The sequence below is a fragment of the Myotis lucifugus genome, unplaced genomic scaffold, assembly GCF_000147115.1.
Source record: "Myotis lucifugus unplaced genomic scaffold, Myoluc2.0 scaffold_117, whole genome shotgun sequence".
Lineage (NCBI taxonomy): Eukaryota > Metazoa > Chordata > Mammalia > Chiroptera > Vespertilionidae > Myotis > Myotis lucifugus.
In genome coordinates this window covers 3,604,827-3,619,434 of record NW_005871165.1, presented here as the reverse complement: position 1 = coordinate 3,619,434, position 14,608 = coordinate 3,604,827, and the positions used below count along the sequence as shown (strand labels likewise).

General features: G+C 49.0%; 1 non-coding gene across 1 annotated transcript; it reads right to left on the bottom strand.

Annotated features, from left to right (window-relative positions):
• Window positions 1-9,990: 9,990 nt before the first annotated feature.
• LOC111827002 lies at window positions 9,991-10,096 on the bottom strand. Its single transcript, XR_002830462.1, has one exon. It is a non-coding gene; the product is annotated as a U6 spliceosomal RNA (small nuclear RNA).
• Window positions 10,097-14,608: the final 4,512 nt, after the last annotated feature.

Here is a 14,608-nt window from a genome sequence, read left to right as displayed (position 1 = left end):
AGACCCAGGAAATAGGAAAAATCACACCTACGGGAACAGAAATAATGGTGCAACTAGCCAAGGTGTTTAAAACAGGTTTGTTTGGAATCTTCAGAGGTAAGTGATGAAATAGCATACTCAAAATGGCAACTGGTTATTGAATTGGAAAAGGCATATGTAAAAAAATAGCCAAAAATGATTGAAAATAAATGAGTAAAAACTTAGTAGATGTGATCAATAGTAGAGTAGATAAGGTAAAAGATAATCGGTTTATTGGAAAAAAGAATTAAATAAATGTGATAGAGATTTGCTACATATTCACCAATTCCATTTCTTCTTCCCGGGCACGTAAGAAAACCGCTTTTCCTGACTGCAAGCAAATAAGATAAATGCATAGAAAAGTGAAAATAAAATCATAGAAGTTCTTTGGTTGCCAAAGACCTTGTCTGCATATATGCATAACCTATGGACACAGACAATAGGGTGCTGAAGGCCTGGGGCTGGGGCCGGGGGAGGGGGGGCTAAAAGAGGTCAATGGGTCAAAAAGGAGGACATATGTAATACTTTCAACAATAAAGATTTTTTAAAAAATCACAGAGGCTGGACTGAGAAGCTCCAACATGTGCAGAATTGGTGTTCCAAGTGTTGAGAATAGTTAAAATGAGGGAGAGGAAATATTACAAGAGATAATAAACTGAGAATTTTCCAGAATTAAAGAAAAACTATAAATCCTTAGAGTGGGAAAAAACAAAAGTAATTCAGTGTATGGTTTACCTGCAGTAATAATTTTCACAATAATGACTTGAAAAAGTTTTGACCAAAGCTTAGAAATACACTGTAATCGTTATCTAACTCTTTATTCATTCACACATTATTTTATTCATCCATACAGGAAATGTTTTTAAGAACCCCTTATCTGTCAGATTCCTTGTTAGGCCCTCGGGGTTTACAGTCTAGTGGCAATCATTATAGAGAGCACAGTCTGGAGAAGGGAGGGATCGAGGGCATGCTGACATAAAATGGCATGATACATCAAAAAAGATGCTAGCCCTACCCGGTTTGATTCAGTGGTTAGAGCATCAGCTCGTGGACTGAAGGGCACAGGTTTGATTCCCCTCAAGGGCATGTATCTCGGTTGCGGGCTCGATTCCTGGCCCTGGTTGGACGGGGTATGTGTGGGAAGCAACCAATTGATATGTCACTCTCGCATCCATGTTTCTCTCTCTGTGTCTCTCCCCATCTCTTCCACTCTCTAAAAATCAATGGAAAAAAATATTCTCGGGTGAGGATTAACAAAAAAGAATAAAAATAAAAAAGATGCTAGTAATCAGTTAAGGTTAGAGTGGAGGAAACATCTAGGCAAGTAGCTAGTGCTAATACAGCGGTCAGGGGTCAGATTCTGAACTTTGCAAAATAGCTTGAAGCCTTAGAAGTAATGTGCTCACTAGATGATTTTAAGGTAATAAAATATTTTCCTGAAAAGAAATCTCTGTTCCCCTTGCCTATTTGAAACACCAGCACAGCTCCAAGGAGCCATAGATTCTGAGTGGGAACAAAACATTTTGCTTATGTCTCACCAACACACACAGGAGAGGAGCATCTCAGCTGGGGACACCATTCCCGGGAGCCATTCCTCTGATCACCTTAGAACTTTGCAAGCGGGAAAACTGGGGAAAGTGCAAAACTGAAGAAACCTAGGAAATGGGCTGCCGAGGGAAGACTATTCAGGAGGCAGGAGAGGGGGATGAGAGCTGGGTGGCTGCCCCATGAGACATGAGTGACAGCCAGGGGCTTGGGGCAGAAAAGTTTTGGGGGAGAAAAAGAAAGAGAAAGGAGAAACATTTGCTGTTGTGAGGGATGGGGCTGAAGAAGGAGATTCAAAAGGAGGGATTTTGGGAAGTCTTGCTCTGTGTTGTACAAGCCACACCCCACTGCCTCGGGACACCTCAGATACGACCCTTGTTGCTTTCAATGCTTTTAAAGTCAGATTTTTAAAATTTTCATTTTAGAGTAGTATCAGTGGAGGCTGGCCACAAGTTTTATTTGGGTTGCACATTCATCCACTGTTTCTTAACAGTGCGAGTTGCTTTATTGATTTTTTACAGAGAGGAAGGGAGAGAGATAGAGAGTTAGAAACATCGATGAGAGAGAAACATCGATCAGCAGCAGGAAGGATCTAGAATAGGAGAGAACTGGGTGGTGCGGGGTTAATGGAGACAGATTTCATTCACTTCATCATTTTGACCAGATCCATCTCGTGTACAAAATGAGTCACAGTCATAGGCCAAGGCCTTGGAAGAAATTAGATCAGACCCTGAAGAATATAAATGACGGTCAAAGGAGAATTTTGATAAAAGGTAAAACATAACCGCAGCGCCGAAGCTGTGCTGACTGTCACTGTCCTGAGGCTCCTTAGAGAGGCCGGCTGCCTTAGGAACGCTGGTGGGGGAGGCTGGTCTTCCCTGAGATGAAATCATCAGGGCAGTGGCAGGCAGGGGCGCTGGGAGGGAGACACTGTGGAGGGGGCAGGGTGAGGGCTCTTTCTTTATCTTCCCTGGGGGTGGGGGTGGCGGTGGGAGACAGATCCCAAGCACTGCCTCTGGCAGCAGGAGAACTTGTGCACAGGCCGTGGTGGTCTGTTCTCTAGAGACCTTGGCCTTTCTGTTCCTGGAAACGGCTGACAGCTTGCTCTGAGGTATGGACACTGGGGACATGCCAGCGTCTCCGCCAGCCTCAGGCCTCCCCGCTGGCTCCCCTAGACTCCCGTGGCCACTGGAGGACCTCAAGTGAGGACTGTGAGCGGCTGGTGGTGTGAATGGGGACCGTGTTTTTGAACAAAGTGTAGTTATGTTCAGAATCAGAATCTCCAGGCCGCAAATGAGCTGTGAGTCTCAGTTCCCCCAGCGGGAAAGGAGCTCCTCTCCGGCCGAGGACTGTGGATGCCTCTGTACGGAGGTGGCAGTTCTCTACACTCCTCCATCCCTGAGCCGTTTCCTCAGGCTCAGCAGCCTGGGCTCAGCCAGCAGATGGCCCGACGCAGAGCCTGGCCTGGTTGAGTATCCCACTCTGACCCGAGCCCGTGAGGGATGAACGCTGAGGCGTCTTCCCTCCATGGGCTTCCCTCATGCTAACATGCATGCCTTCTAGATCCTGGGTGGCTGCAGCATGATCTTATCACTTCGGACATATCCCGGTTCCTGGCTGCTACCTGAGGGATCTTCATACCCAAGGTCATATCCTCTCTGGGCCCCAACTTTGCTGTTTGGTACCAGCCTACCACCCAGTGCTGTCAAGAACCCCCCACCCCCCAGGCCCCTGCCATGCCTATACCACTGCCTTCAAGCACATAGGTCCCACTGCTAAGTGGAGACCTTCTTGTTTCACCCATAAGCAGAAAACCTTCCCGGACAATAATAGCCGTGACCATTTGCCTTCTCAAACCAATGAGTGACCATCCAATTATGCTGAAGACCTTGTATTTCCTTTCCAAACATCTCTCCACAAGAGTTTAAATTCACAGGCGGGTTCAGCAATTAGCATGCGGGCTTCTGACTCGGCCTGTGTGCAAATCCTGCCTCCATTACTTCATAAGCAAGTACTATTATAATCACTAAGCCTCGGTTTCCCCATCTCTAAAGTGGGAATAATAGTATATAATTCAGAGAATTCTTGTGAGAACTGAATGAGAAAATACATATGGAAGGTCTCATAGTAATATCTCCGTTAGTTGTTGCTGTTATTTCTTACTGTATGATAACTCCTCACAAAGCTCACAGCGTAGTAGTCTCTAGCTCTTGTGGAAGAAAGAGACACATAAATTACTGTGATACTGTGATCTCTAAGAAATATGTATTTGGTCATTCAGCTTGTTGGCATAGGTAGTTAGATATTAATAAAGGAAGAAACCAGACATTATGCAGCGTAATCGACTAGGGCGCATAGGCTTGCTTCCTCAGGAAGTTACAGCTTCACACACTCCAGGGGACAAATAGCTTCACCGGTTTGTTTCAGGAAGATCGCTAGGGGGAGGATAGAACAATAAAGAGGGAGGCACATGCACAGTAGGAGCCAAATGTCGACCCACAAGCCTGTCAGTCTAGCCTGGAAGAGGCTTTGGATTGGATAGGGGACCTGAAACCCCAAAGATCTAAAGAACGGATTGGTTAGGGGGTGGACCCATCAGAAGCCCTCAAAACCTTGGGAAGTTGATTGGTTAGTTTGAAGCATTACCTGGTCCTTCCCAAGCCCGAGACAATATAACCTGAGCCGAACAAAAACAAAGCCTCTCTCTCTCTCTCTCTCTCTCTCTCTCTCTCTCTCTCTCTCTCCCCTCTCCCTCTCTCTCCCTTCCCTCGGTCTTGGCTGCATTTTACCTGGAATATGGGTCCCCTTCCCCCACCCACCGCCAACAACATATGCTTGGCCTACTCTATTCATCCTTGAGATCTCAGGTTCAAAGTCACTTTCTCCCGGTCGGACCGGTGAGTTCAGTGGTTGAGCGTCAACCTATGAACCAGGAGGTCGTGGTTCAATTCTGGGTCAGGGCACGTGCCTGGGTTGCAGGCTCAATTCCCAGTGGAGGGTGTGCAGGAGACAGCTGATCAATGATTCTCTCTCATCATTCATGTTCCTATCTCTCTCCCTCTCTCTCTTCCTCTCTGAAATTAATATATAGTATATACATATTTTAAAGTCACTTCCTTCTGGAAACCATACCCATGCATGTTCACTACTCACACTTTTCACACAGAATTGTTTGGCTTGGCTTTATGGTCCATCCTTGCCAAACAGGCTGTAACCTCTGAGAGGGCAGGGACCGAGCATGTCTGAATTCCCGCCTGGATCCCTAGCACCTGGTGCCTGGGAGCCCAAAGGCAGAGAGAGAACAGGTCCCCTCAGGGGATTGGGCATCAGCTCACCTGGGCTGTGAGTGGTGGGGCCCTGGATCGCACTGGAGGTGGAAGGTCCCATTCTCCGCGGTGCATCCCGCTGGCCCGGACCCAGGTTTCCTTAAGCCCCACACCCGGTGGCGGACGATCAAGCTGCTGAGGTGCTGCCTTTGCCCGCGGCTAGCAGGACCCTCTGTGAACGGAAACAATGGACTCTTGTACTAAGGACTCAGTGTACTAAGTGCACTTAACTGTTATAATTACAGTTGCATTACTAAAGGACAACAATTATCCTTCATTCATGGATTATACTTCTTGCCTGGGAGCAAGAAACAAAAAAAAAACAACCCCCACACAAAACATTGCCTTGGCAGTAGAGGCGTTTCCCTGCTTTGCTTTGCAGTGCATTTTGAACTTCTTTCTACTCGTCTGTCAAGGTCTAGCTCGCACTCTGACCCACTGTGGGAAGTCATGCACCCTGGTCTCCAGGGGGTAAAGGCAGGAAGGAGGATGTGAGACCATTTTAGATTATGTCGGAGAGTGTCTAGTCTTGTAGGTTCAGAAACTTTTTTTTTCTTTTTTTTTATATGTTTTTATTGACTTTTTTATAGAGAGAAAGGAAGGGAGGGGAGAGAAGCATCGATGTGAGAGAGAAACATGGATCAGCTGCCTCCTGCATGTCCCCTACTGGGGATCAAGCCTGCAACGTGGGCATATCACCTGATTGGGAATGGAACCGGCCACCTCTTGGTCTATGGGACAGTGCTCAACCAACTGAGCCACACTGGCCAGGCTCAGAAACTTAATCTGGTCACCGATTCACACTAATCAGACTCATAAGAGACTGAGTCATAACCAGAACACACTCTTTACATGGTGGGAGGAGTGTGTATTGCCAGAACTCAGAATATCATTGGTTGTCATCCTGGGATATGTGTCCTCAAACCCCAGGAGGTCAAAGGACATTGCATATCTTTTTGAGGTATGTACCCTGATAACCATCATGCTTTCCTGGGCCTTGGTGTCCTTACTTGCAAATTTAGGTCAGGGCTGTTTTAACTGGGATGCTAGTAATCAGAAGTCTAAATGGAAATATCACATAAGAATGTTTATTGACAACGGGAGTAACTTAAGTAGGTAAAGCTACTGATGAATGGGGCTCAAATGTGAGCCAAGTGCATAGAGAGGATTCAGTCTCAACAATTTTCCCTTCGCCATTGTCTTGGCTTCGGTTCCTGAGAAGCAGGTCAGGGGCTTGGGAACATGTAACTTACTGAGGGGGTGCTCTTCAGGGAAAACACTAACGAAGGGAGGAGGGAGCTGAGCGAGATGTGGTCTCGGGTGAAACCTAGCCTTGGCCTGACCCACGAGGGAGGAGCTTGGAGCATAAACTACACGGACAAGTGTACCCCCCACCCCACCCCCACTTCCAGCAAGAACACCAGCCTTTTGAAACCCAGTATCAGCCTGTCTGTGGGCCGCCCCTGGGGATGGGGCGGGAGGAGGTAATGGCTTGTAACTTTCCAAATGAGAAGGGGCAGCTGTGAGCCCTTAGCAGCCAGCACTCCGGGCAGGTAGGGGCTGGTGTGCGGCCTGGAGAGGGGTCTGGGTGGGCGCTGCAGCACCTACTGCAGGCACTACCCTGGTGTTGTTCCCCTCTCCTCCGGCCCGTCCCACCTGCTCTTCTCTCCGCCCCAAACTTGCTTCCCTCCCGTTTTCACAGGTAAATCTTACTTTCCCCTTGAGTTTTACCTTAGGCGTCACTTCCTCCAGGAAGCCTTTGCTGATCCTTCAAGACCAGACTGTTTTCTCCTCTGCTTCCCCATCTCATCACTAGAGTGTTCAGGCTGACCTGCCTCCTGTGCCCACCTTGGCTGTGAGCTCCAGGAGGGCGGGGCCGTGCTTGTCCTGTGCTCCCCTCTGTCCAGTACCGGGAACTGTTCCTGACGCTCAGTAAATGCTTTTTGTGTACAGGAATCAATAGTGCTTTTCTTCAGATTTCAAACTTGAAAACAGTCTTGAAAAGCTACAATGACCTCCTGAGCTAAGCCGGGCATACCGCCGTGCAGGCAGCAGGTGGGCGTGCTCCCCACAATGCCCCCACGACCATGAACTGGGGGAGCGTGTGCAGGGCCAGGAGGAGTCCAGCTTATGCGAACACAGCTGGCTTGTCTGGAATTTGTAAGTATAGGGAACCTTGTAACTAATATCTCTTATTTTTTTTTGCTTTGGGTGCTGGGAAGCTCAGAGCCCAAACCAAAAGGGGGGTGAACTTTCTGATGAAATACAGGCACCCAAGTTTCTATGAAGGAAAGCACCCTGAAGGCCTGAGGGGAGTGAAGCCCCAGGGGTGTGGTCTGGACCTGAAGAAGCCAGTGACCTGCAGACGTGGCTACAGGCCTTTGGGGGGAAGGTGGGGGAGGGCAGCCAAGAAGCGGTGAGCACAGGGCTGGAGACAGCAGAGCGGCACAGTGAGGGCAAGTGTAGAGAGCGTGTCACTGGGACACTCCCCAGAAGGTGAAGACGAGGGTGCCGGGTATTTTAAGTTGCTGCGTCCCTACAGTGCGAACTCCTTCCATTGTCTTGAAGCTTCCGTCATGTCTGATACTCGTACGTTGGGGCCAGTGGAATTTCAGAGCATGAGGATGAGTCTGGTCAAGGGTCATGCGACACAGAAAAGGATCAGCATGTGCTTGAAGTGAGATGGTTCACAAACTAGAACCCAGTGACTGGGGGGAGCTCAGATCCAGGGGTCACCAGGAGAAAAGGAAGTCACTGCCCCCCCCCCGCCCCCGCAATTCCCTGAAACAGTAGAGGAATCATGGGTTGCATGAAGGATAGGGTTTTGAGCCAATTTCTATTAAATATTTTAAAATGGGATTTGCTAGCTGGCGCGTGTTGGCATTCTATTTTAACAGGTATCGTTCTCTAAAGTCGTAAAATGTTGGCCTTTATAGGGAGCTAATTCAGCCTCTCATTTCACAGGAGAGACTGAGGCACAGAAAGGTGAAGGCTCTTTGGCCCAGGTCCGTTTCGAAGCCTTCACCTATAAAATAGGAGATTTTGACTTTCAATTTTGTAAATTTTAACTCACAAGTAAGATATACATCCTATAGGACCAGGATCACATGGAGTGACTGGGGTTTCCACAGCCTTTACCGAACGTTAGAGGGTGATGAGGAGGGGCAGAAACGGGCCCTCGAGGAGAAGGGGGCAGCAAACGGTTTACCCGCCTTCCAGAAACATCTTCCTCCCCTTGTTGCACAGGGAGAGCTATGGCCAGGCGCAGAGGAGAAGACTGGTCCCGGGGTGGTGGGCTTCCAAGTGAGTGGGTCCTGTTGCTACTGATCTTTGTGAGAGAACTGAACTACGTCCCCAGTTTTGTTTTTTGTCCTCTTCTGTTTAAAAGTGCGCAGGCTTTCCCGTGAGCAGGAGAGAGACAGTAGGCTGCCGGGGAAGAAATCCTGTCCTGGTCTCCACCGGGCAGCACAGAAGCGATATTCATTCCCGGGGATTTCTTGAGGGTTTGCAATGCAACCCCAGCTCTTCTCCTGAACGCAGCAGACGCTATGGAAGTAAAATTTAAAGCTTTAAACATCATGGTTTGGCCCCAAACCATAGAAAGACTATTTTTTTAAATAATAAAAAACGGAGTTTTGAAAAAGCACAAAAACTTTTAGTTTCTTCTTTGAATAAACAGGAAATAGGAGATGATGATGAGTTAACTGCATAATCTAATATTTAACATTTCTTATGCTTAGCTGGCCCAGAGCCTCTGAATGGTTTATTAAAATTTGCATTTTGGGTATAGACGGCAAAGGGGAAATGTTTAAATGTATGCATCTGTAAAAATAATTATACTTTTTTTTGTTAAGGGAAAATAGGCTGGATTCCCTTCGCCTTTCCCTAGCAGCCCGGAGCAGAGAGCACAAAGGATATGCTGTGGCCGGGCTTCTGGCTGTGAAAGGCTTCGCTCAATTTAAATTCCTCGCCGCATCAAAGGGCAAATTCAGGAAGGAAGGCTCCAGCAGCAGCCTCGCTCGCCCTCTTCTGGTTGTCGAGGGCCAAGCAAAGCATTTTGTCAAAAACTTGCCAGCAAGTGGGGAGGGCGAGTGGTGGGCGAGGAGGAGAGAGCCCCTGCTCCACTGGGAATACATGGACAGTCTCTTATTCCACTCACCCCCTGTTTGTCTTTGTGATCGTCTTCCTTTAAATGTTTTCTTTCTCTTTTTTTAAAAAAAATATTTTTATTGATTTCAGAGAGGAAAGAGAAGGAGAGATAGAAACATCAATGATGAGAGAGAATCATTGACTGGCTGCCTCCTGGGGATCGAGCCCACAACCCTGGCATGTGCCCTTGACTGGAATTGAACCCGGGACCCTTCAGTCACAGGCCGACGCTCTATCCACTGAGCCAACCGGCCAGGGCTGTGGTCATCTTTCTTAAACACCTGAGCCATAGTGGAGGGTTTTGTTTGTTTTTGTTTTCTCATTTTGATGGGCTCTGTCAGAAAGGGCAACCTGACTTGAGAAACAAAAAAAAAATCTAGTACTTCTTTCCTTTCCTTTCATTTTCTCCTTTTTAGTACTTATTTGAAGGTTCTGTAAGAGCGCATCACCTTCTGGTCTCCTTCACAGCGACATAATCCCCTGAGGCTGCGTCACCTTCAGTCTTGCATCCTCCACCCTCAAGCCCAATGCCTGGCACCCAGCAGGCACAGCAAACACCTCCTGACCGACCGAGGAGCTATAAAGGTGCGTGGTGCTGACTTAGACATGAAGCGTATGCAGGGTGGGTTTCCCTAGCCGTGCTGGAGCCTCTCCAGGACGCGATCCAGCTTTACAAGAGCTTTTGAAGTCCACCCCCACTCAGGTCATGAAAGGAATCTTAATGAACGTAGCAACACGGCACAGCGGCTGCCTAGACAGGGTTAATAACACCGAAGAGATCTCATAGCCATGCATAACTTAACAGGTCACCAGATGGCCTCACAGGCATCTCATCTGACTTCAGTCGTCCTGAGCAGTGGCTGTTGGGGACAGGTGGAATGATGCTTTCATAGCAAGGAAGCGATAAGGCGAAGATTCGCACACAGTTTCTGTCCTGCAATCTTTTTTTTTTTTTAATATGGAGCATTTCATGAATTTGTGTGTCATCCTTAAGCAGGGCCACACCAATCTTCTCTGTATCATTCCAATTTTAGTATATGTGCTGCTGAAGCAAGCACCTGTCCTGCAATCTTTTTTTTAAAAAAGTATATTTTTATTGATTTCAGAGAGGAAGGGAGAGGGAAGGAGAGTTAGAAACATCAATGATGAGAGAGAACCATTGATTGGCTGCCTCCTGCACGCCCCTTACTGGGGAGCGAGCCCACAACCCGGGCACGTGCCTGACCAGGAATCCAACCGTGACCTCCTCCTTGTTCATAGGTTGACGCTCAACCACTGAGCCACGCCGGCCGGGCCTATCCTGCAATCCTGAGCTTTTCCCACCTTTTCGTAGCCTCCACAAGACTTAGTGGTCATGTCTCATTCTCCAGTTGGCTGAGGCTAAAATGAGAGGGGGCGGTCCCGGCTTCTAAAGATCTGCCTGGTAAGTCCCACCATGGACGTGTCCTTATTCCTCTTGACAGCCAGCTGATGGGCGTGACAGAGGCCGGGCTGGTCGGGCTGCGCAGCACCCAGCAGTGAACAGCCTTGTTAACAGCGTTCCCTTCCCGGTCCTCGCCCAGGAGATCACAGGACCTGCATCTTCCCGCATCGTAACAGTTTGCTCAGGGTGAGTCTGCTGAACATCTTCCTGGAAAGTGGACCAAAAAAAAAACCTCTGTGCTGGGCCAGTGGTCAAAGGTATTTATAAGTAAGTACCAGAGTGACCCTTAGTCAGTGTTTGCTAGTGCCTGGGTTGGTCTGTTTGACTTCAGGAAAACAAACACAAGATCAGCAGTCAAATATCTGCTTAGGTCCCAGCTTCAGTCAGACAACAGACCTATGAGAAGGGCAATTGTCCACCTCCCATCTGCTAAACACACCCCTGGTCAGCTCACAAGACCCAGAGCAAACAGCACCTTTCCTGACAACCCCCTCCGGGCACTGTGTGCTGACTCATCCAGAGCCCTGGCCGTGCCCACGCTGACGGTGTGCCTGCCCATGTCCCCGTGGCTCGGGGTTATTTAAGAGCAGGGCCACGCCTTTCATCTCTGTTTGAAAGGAAGATGTTGGCTACTGGGAATGAGTCCCAGAACCCAGAGTACAGCCTAGTGACTTTCAAACATTTTTTATCACAAGCTGAATATATATATACTAGAGGCCCGGTGCACAAAAATTTGTGCACTCGGGGGGGGGGGGAGGGGGGTCCCCCAGCCCGGCCTGTGCCCTCTCGCAGTCTGGGACCCCTCGGGAGATAACGACCTGCTGGCTTAGGCCTGCTTCCGGGTGGCAGAGGGCAGGCCCAATCCCTAGGTGCAGCCCCTGGTCAGGCTCAGAGCAGGGCCGATTGGGGTTTTGGGGTGCCGCCCCGTCATGCACAGAGCAGGGTGGATCGGGAGGTTGTGATGCCACCCTCAGTCACGCTCAGGGTAGGGCCGATTGGGGGGTTGGGGCACCGCCCCCTGTCACACTCAAGGCAGGGTCGATGGGGAGGTTGCGGCGCCACCCCCTGTCACGCACAGAGCAGGGCCAATCAGGGGGTTGGGGTGCTGCCCCCTGTCACTCACAGAGCAGGGCCCATCAGGGGGGTTGGGGCTCCGTACCCTGTCACACACAGAGCAGGGTCGATCAGGGGGTTGGGGCACTGCCCCCTGTCACGCACAGAGCAGGGCCAATGGGGAGGTTATGGCTCTACCCTGTCACACACAGAGCAAGGCCCGTGGAGGGGGTTTGGGGCGCCACCCTCTATCACCCACAGAGCAGGGCTGATCAGGGGGTTGGGGCGCCGCCACTGTCACACTCGGGGCAGGGCCGATGGAGAGGTTATGGCTCTACCCTGTCACACACAGAGCAGGGCCGATCAGGGGGTTGGTGCGCTGCACCCTGTCAAACATAGAGCCGCAGGGCAATCAGGGGATTAGGGAGCTCCCCCTTATCAGGCACAGAGCAGGGCGGATAGGGAGGTTGTGGCCCCGCCCCCTGTCACACACAGAGCCGCAGGGCGATCAGGGGGTTTGGGCGCTGCCCCCTGTCACGCTGATCCCGGTGCCGGGAGCCTCGCTGCTCCGCTGATCCCGGTGCCGGGAGGCATATTACCCTTTTACTATATAGGATAGAGGCCTGGTGCATAGGTGGGGACAGGCTGGTTTGCCCTGAAGGGTGTCCTGGATCAGGGTGGGGGTCCCCACTGGGGTGCCTGTCCAGTCTGGGTGAGGGGCTGAGGGCTGTTTTCCGGCTGGCGAGTGACTGAAGCTTCCAACCGCTCCTTGTTTTCTTTCTTTCTTTTTTTTATTCTGGGCCAGCTTTAGCTCTGAGGCCTCGCCGCTGAAAACATCGATACAATGTTGCTAAAACCCGGCTGAATGAAAGCTGGTTTCTGGAGTTTTGTTTAGCTTCTTATTTGCAACATAGTACATAGTTGCTTAGAGTTGCAACTGAGAGGCCGGCAAGTGAGGCGGGGAACGTTTGAGACCGCAGCAAGCAAGCCTCCCTGCTCGCTTCAGTGCCTGGCTGCCGGCCGCCATCTTGGCTGACAGTTAATTTGCATATACTCACTGATTAGCCAATGAAAAGGGTAGCGGTCGTACGCTAATTACCATGTTTCTCTTTTATTAGTGTAGATTGTATATCATGATGTAGCAATATATATATATATATATATATATATATATATATATATATACCCCCCACATATACATATATAAGTATGTAATTATACAAAACTTCACAAAATAATACCATACGAATGCTACATCTGGAATTTTGTCTTCTAGTTTACTCACTATTGTTTGTGATGGTACACTGAATTGTTTTTATGATACACTATTGAAGGCCAACTTGCAGTTTGAAAATATTAGTGTAGTTGGCTTCATCGGCTTCTCCCCCCACCCCGCCCCCCATTTTCTGTCTGTAAGTATTGAATGCTTCACACTGGGGAGGAGGGAGGAGTTCTGATTGGGGGAGGCAGCAGGGGAGAGTGATGGAGCATGGCTGCAACATGGAGAAACAATGTTCTGCTAGTCCCCTTCCAGCTCCAGTCTGGACTGGGTTTGAGCTCCTGTAGGCAGGACTGATGTTTGAAACTAACCAGAATGTCCATGAGAAACCTTGTAAAACCTTGGGCACAAGCAAGGCTGCTTCAGGGACAAGATCAGGCATCAGCAAACTACAACCCTTGTACCAAATGCCAAATGCATTCATCGACCTCTTTTTGTAAATAAAGTTTTATTGAAATACAGCCATACCCATTCATTTGCATATTGTTAGGTCTGCTTTCATTGTAATTGTAGACTTGAGTAGTTTCCATCAAGACCATAAGACTTGCAAAGCCTAAAATAATACTATATGGCCCTTTGCAGAAAAAGCATACTAACACTCGGAATAGAAGCAGCGTCCTCTACCTCACTGGGAGGAAACCAGCGTGCTCTGAGGCAGCCAAACAGAACTGGCGTGAGCAGAGCCCAGCGGAGCGCAGCCTGAGCAGAGCTGGCATGGCGGCTCTGGGTGGGACCGGGCTGCGGCCTGCAGCGCACCTGGGAAGTGCCTGGAAACAGGGGATGCTACCGTGACTGCAAGCCCAGGACCGTGAGCGGGCTGACACGGGGGTTTTATTTGCCTTTCTACCAGTTCCTCGGGTAGAAAGGTGGGGGGGGGGGGTGCTAGATACATGTTTGCTGAATATTTCTTAAATGAGAAAGGAATTGGTGGCCTGTGGTGTAGAAGCTGAGTGTTAGCAGAGCCCCTCTGGAAGGCATTGCCAGGAAAGGGCCTGGACGCCTGCAGCCCAGAACTGAAATCTCTCCTCCTTGGAGACAATACATCTCTTCTCAGCGGCTTTGGCAACTAACGCCACAAGTGGAGATGATGAAGTAAGGATTAAAACGTACAGTAGAGAAGTATGTGCGTATTAAGTGCTAAGTATTGTTCTAGGGCCGTGGTCAGCAAACTGTGGCTCGAGAGCCACATGCGGCTCTTTGGCCCCTTGAGTGTGGCTCTTCCTAAGCCTTTGGAGTACCCTAATTAAGTTAATAACAATGTACCTACCTATATAGTTTAAGTTTAAAAAACTTGGCTCTCAAAAGAAATTTCAATCATTGTACTGTTGATATTTGGCTCTGTTGACTAATGAGTTTGCCGATCACTGTTAGGTCCTTTATAGGTAGCCATTTATTTTCATTCTCTTGACAAGAAGTTCTAGTTTAATTTCATTTTACAGATGGGGAAGCTGAGGTGCAGAGGAACTAGATAACTTGCCCAAGGAAAAACAGCTAGTAAGGGGACAAGCCAGAATTGAAAATAGGATGATCTTCATAGCTGAGGGGTTGGGGTGGAGGTGGGGGAATGGATTGCTAGGATGACAGAGATGCTGGCTCATTCATGGAATCCATGAGCTTTCTTTTTTCTTTTTGTTGTTATCTAAGAATTTGTTCATTCTTCTAACACATCTTAAGGAATGTGCCTGTGCCTTTCTGTTTTGTCTGTAACTGGTCTAGAGGCGGGCATGTTACTCAGTCCTGGGCAACAAGACGTGAGACACTGCGGGGGCATCTGAAAGAGATTTCCAACCATGAATGACCAACCCACAGACGGGA